At 42.2% G+C, this 5,312-nt stretch overlaps 1 long non-coding RNA gene across 1 annotated transcript; it reads right to left on the bottom strand.

Annotated features, from left to right (window-relative positions):
• Positions 1 to 1,001: 1,001 nt before the first annotated feature.
• On the bottom strand, positions 1,002 to 5,014 carry LOC143818164 (uncharacterized). Its single transcript, XR_013224353.1, has 3 exons — positions 4,869 to 5,014; positions 2,521 to 2,545; positions 1,002 to 1,079 (listed from the first exon to the last, which is right to left on the bottom strand). It is a non-coding gene; the product is annotated as an uncharacterized LOC143818164 (long non-coding RNA).
• Between the last annotated feature and the right edge of the window lie 298 nt (positions 5,015 to 5,312).

The following is a 5,312-nucleotide window of genomic DNA, read 5'->3' as shown; positions in this document are numbered from 1 at the left end:
GCTTACTAGGCCTAAAATAAATAAAAATAGGCTCAAGGCAATTTCAAATCGGTTACATGGATACACAGGCAGCATTGTGGTCAGTGGAGGAGGAGGATTGCAAGGAGTGACCGCAGACAGGCATAGTAGGCCTAAAATAACTAAAAATAGGCTCTATGCAGTTTTAAATAGGTTACATGGGTACACAGGCAGCATTGTGGTCAGCGGAGGATTGCAAGGAGGGACCGCAGACAGGCTTACTAGGCCTAAAATAAATAAAAATAGGCTCAAGGCAGTTTTAAATCGGTTACATGGATACACAGGCAGCATTGTGGTCAGCGGAGGAGGACGATTGCAAGTAGGGACCGCAGACAGGCTTAGTAGGCCTAAAATAACTAAAAATAGGCTCTATGCAGTTTTAAATAGGTTACATGGGTACACAGGCAGCTTTGTGGTCAGCGGAGGATTGCAAGGAGGGACCGCAGACAGGCTTACTAGGCCTGCAATAAATAAAAATAGGCTCAAGGCAGTTTTAAATCGGTTACACGGATACACAGGCAGCATTGTGGTCAGCGGAGGAGGAGGATTGCAAGGAGGGACCGCAGACAGGCTTAGTAGGCCTAACATAACTAAAAATAGGCTCTAACATAGAAAAAAATTACCGCACACTCAATATTGATATAATGCAGAAAAAAGGTTTATGCCAATTTTATTCAGGAAAAAACAAAATGATAGTTCGCCACAGTGATAGAGTAGAACCCGACGTTTCGACCCTCCCGGGTCTTATTCATGGGGTTACTGAAACAACAAGACATTTTATCAACAATTGTTTGACAAACATTTGGCAAAATAACATTTAGTAATAAAAAATCAATCACCAGAAGGGAATACACACAAAAAAAACAAAACAAAATTATATACAAAACAACTCAAGAAAATGACAATGGTCATACGATCAGGAACGGCGAATATTATACTGCCATATAGTGCAAAAGGTCATGAAAGTATATAAAGTTTTACCTCTAGTCCTTAGGAATGTATGTACACAAGGTGGCAGTAGTAAACGAGGACCAAACGATCCCTGATACAGAGAGCAAAACCTGCCATAGTGACAAGATGACAGTGTTATCAGATATAATAAATGTGGGTAAAGAGATCTATCAATCGAGAATAGGTACCAGACACGTGTGTTGTAGATATTATGTTGTTATAGCCACTAGGGTGATGCAGTGTTTGTCCGGGCATAATGGTGAAATAAGTGTTCGGTCGCATCTGCAAGTAGGGAAAAACATGTCAGTAATGGCCAAGAGTTGTATAGATGATGTCACTTAGGGGGTGCCCCAAGAAATCCTGTAAATAGCTAGGTTATAGTATGTGTAGTGCCTCAGAATGAGGCCAGTAAGCGCCATAAGTGTTGGGGTGCCTATAGAGGCATAGGGAGCATGTCAGACATGAATGCTATATGTGTAATGTCCCATTAAGGGTGTCTCCGCTGGAGCCCTGAAAAGCACAAGGTCATAATATATGAGGTACCTTGGTAGAAGGCCAGTAAGGGATATTATCCCAAGGAGTTAATTCAGAAGGGGTCGTGTACTTCATGGACCTGTGGAATAGGTGGAGAGACAAAGAAATGGTAACCCAGGGTTACCCAGTATAGGCGGTCAAAATCGACCGACGAAATGGGGAAAGAAAAACACAAAGTAGATACCTGGTGTGGGTCCTATGGGGGTAAGCGGCGCATCCCGCGCCTTGCTGCACGTTTCCAGAGGGGAGGCTCGGCAAGTAAGGGAGGACGGGGATATGGCCCTGAAATAGCGCCGGACCGGAAGTCCCGGACCGGAAGTGACGCGGTAATACATGCGCACTGAGCCCTGCAGGCACGTAAGGGCAAAGAACTTTGCCCAGGAGTGGGAGTGATGTAGTACTGTACGAAGTATTGAAGGAGAGATGTGATCATACGGAGGCACCCAAAAGGAATGGGAATGAATGAAATGAATGAGTGAAACTAAAAATGAAAAAAAGGGGGAAAAAATATAATAATAATAATAATAAAATAATAAAAGGAAAATGAAAATAAAGTATGGAGTCAAAAATAAAGTGAAAGCAAATGAAGTAAAATTGAAAAAATATAAAAATAATAATAATGTAAATATGAAATGAAAATGATGAATATGTCATGGAAATGAAATGGAATATACGCCTATATTTGCATGGTGTGTGAGAAAGGAAAATAAAAATAAAAAATAAAAAATAAAAATAAATAATAAATGATAAAAAATAAAATATAAAAAATAAAAAATAAATAATAAAAAATAAAAAATAAAAAAATATAGAAAAATGGGAAAAAATAGAAAGTAAATAATGAAGAAATAATAATGAAAGTTAATAAAAATTAAATACAAAATAAAAATAAAATATAAAAATTAAAAATAAAAAATGATAAAAATAATGAATAATGTGAAAAAATAAAATAAATAAATAAATAAAAATAATAAAAATGAATGAAAACAAGAAAAAGAAAATATGCGACCGAGGACTCACCTAGTGGAAGGTGGACTCAACGTGTCTGGAAGGTAAAGAGAGAGAATTAGTGAGACATTATAGTAGCCAGTCAATCTCCCTGTTGAGACCCTTAGGGCTTAGGGTTTCCAGTTTGTGGATCCAGAATGCCTCCCTCATTTTCAGTTGTTTAATATGGTTACCGCCTCGTCTGGGTCTCGGTACCTGCTCAATGACTTGGTATTTCAGCTGCGCCACCGTGTGTCTGCACCTAACGAAGTGTTCTGGGATAGGTAGCCACGTTTTACTACATCGAATGGTGGATTTGTGGCTTGCTATACGGTCTTTTACGTGTTGGGTGGTCTCTCCTACGTATAGGAGGCCACATGGGCATTTTACAATGTAAACAACAAAGTTGGAGTCACAAGTGTAGTATCCATGGATCGGGTAGGTCTTGCCTGTCCTGGGGTGGGTTACGCTATCTGCTTTGATAACATTGGAACAGGAGGCGCAATTGAGACACGGAAATGTCCCTGTGCGTTGTGGGGTCAGTACCGATTGGTTTATGGTGGGGCGTCCACTACCTATATCGGCCCGAACTAGTTTGTCTCTTATGTTGGGGGCTCTTCTGTTGCACATGAGGGGTGGTAAAGAGAAACTTGAAATGTTTGGGTAGGCTTTCTCTAGGAGAGACCAGTGTTTATGGACCACTCTCTCGACTTTAGGCATAAGAGGATGGAAAGTGTGGACGAATGGGATCCTGTCTGTGTTGGTATTGCCCGGAGGTGAAGGTTGTTGTTGTAGGATCCGTGTTTTTTCAAGGTCGAGTAGACGTTGTGGATAGTTCCTTTCCCTAAATTTCTGGGACATGTCCTCTAGGCGTGTGGGGAGTGTAGCCTGATCGGAGACGATCCTGGCTACTCTGGTGAATTGCGAACGGGGAAGGCTATTGCGTGTAGCTTTAGGATGACTACTAGAATAGTGCAAAAGACTATTACAGTCTGTTGGTTTGCAGTAAAGGTCAGTGGACAAATGGCCCTGATTATCCTTACGAACAAGGGTGTCCAAAAATGAAATTTGGTTTGGATCAAACTGCATGGTGAATCGTAGTTCTGGGTAGATGGAGTTAAGTGTCTGATGAAATGCCTGCAGTATGTCGGTAGGCCCTGACCAAATAAAGAAGATGTCATCTATGTAACGCAAGTAGCAATTGATATACTCCACATATCTAGTATCGGTGTAGACAAAATTCTCCTCAAATGTATTCATGTATGCATTAGCATACGCCGGTGCGACGTTCGAACCCATCGCGGTACCCTGGCATTGTATGTAGTAGGTATCTTCATAGAGAAAGTAGTTTTCGTATAGTACTAGTCTTAGTAGGTCTATGCAGAACTGTGTGAACATAGTGGATTTGCCTGAATTCTCTAACAGTGATCTGGATGCCGTAATGCCTTTCTCATGGGTGATGGAGGTGTAAAGGCTGTTGACGTCCATGGTGACTAGGAGACTGTTAGGGGGTACACAATCAAGTTGTCTCAATTTTCTCAGAAAGTGGCCAGTGTCCAGTATAAAGGACCTGTTGTTCTTGATCAGTGGAGTTAGGATTTTTTCAAGAAAGACTGACAGAGGTGACAATATAGAGTCCGTGGATGCCACTATGGGACGACCAGGGGGATTTGTTAGTGACTTGTGGATTTTGGGTAGTATATAGAATACTGGAGTGATTGGGTGAAGGTTGTTGAGGAATTTAACTGTTTGCTGATCAATGGTACCATTATCACTATAGGTCCTGGTGATATATTCAATTTTTTTGCGGATCTCGAAGACGGGGTCCCTGGGAATAACCTTGTATGTGTTGGTATCAGATAATTGGCGTAATACCTCGGTGGAGTATAGTGCGCGGTCTAGTATAACTATTGCTCCGCCCTTGTCCGCCGGTTTGATAACAATGGCTCTGTTATTATGGAGAGAAGTGAGTGCCTGTTTATCCGACGGTGTCATGTTAGCCCGTGTAGGGAAGAGACCCAATCGATGTTGGTGAGATAGATCCTTAACATCCTTATCAACAAAAGAAATAAACGTTTCCACAGGATGGAATGTATGAGGAGGGTTAAAGGAACTGGGGTTCCTCAAGCCCAGTGACGCCAGAGGGATCTCCGCAACAGAGACGTCCCCAGTAGGAGACACTCTGTTCTCGGAGTCTCCCGTCAATGTCCCGAAGTGAGTCTTCAGTCTCACTAGACGATATAGTCTTTGTAAGTCCTGCTCCAGCTGGAAACTGTCCCAGTTAGGAGTGGGACAGAACGACAGTCCTTTTTGTAGTACATTGAGTTCCGCAGGGGAGAGCGTATAACCTGAAATATTAATGACTAGGTTAGATGTCTTACCTGTGACCGAGTTGTCATTTTTCCTCGATCTTCTTGTTGGTCGGTACGCTGATAACCTCCCCTGCGGCCTTTGGACAAAAAATGAGGTCTGCTTGAACCCGTGGATGAGTCGCTCTCCGTGCTGAAGGAGCCCGTCTTGCGTTGGTAGGGACGGCGCCAGGGATGGTTGCCTGTAGAATCGTTCCATCGGTATACTCTGTTGTGGGTGTAGTCGTCGTTGTCGCGTTTGAACTTTTGGCGCTTTCTCTCCTCCAGGAATTTACGGTGGTCAGCAAGGATTTTGTCAGTTTTCTCCTTGAGGTTGGTCCACTCTGGGGACGCCAAGGTCGAGGAAAGTTGAGTTTCAATGGCTCTGATGTTGTCCTTAGTCTCGGTGATAGATTTCTGTAAAAATTCAATGGTCAATATAATAATGTCCATAGAGCATTTATTGAGGATCTTTTT

This window comes from Ranitomeya variabilis, chromosome 3 (assembly GCF_051348905.1).
Source record: "Ranitomeya variabilis isolate aRanVar5 chromosome 3, aRanVar5.hap1, whole genome shotgun sequence".
NCBI classification, from domain to species: domain Eukaryota; kingdom Metazoa; phylum Chordata; class Amphibia; order Anura; family Dendrobatidae; genus Ranitomeya; species Ranitomeya variabilis.
Note: the sequence above shows the minus strand (reverse complement) of the source record. Positions and strands in the feature narration are given on the sequence as shown.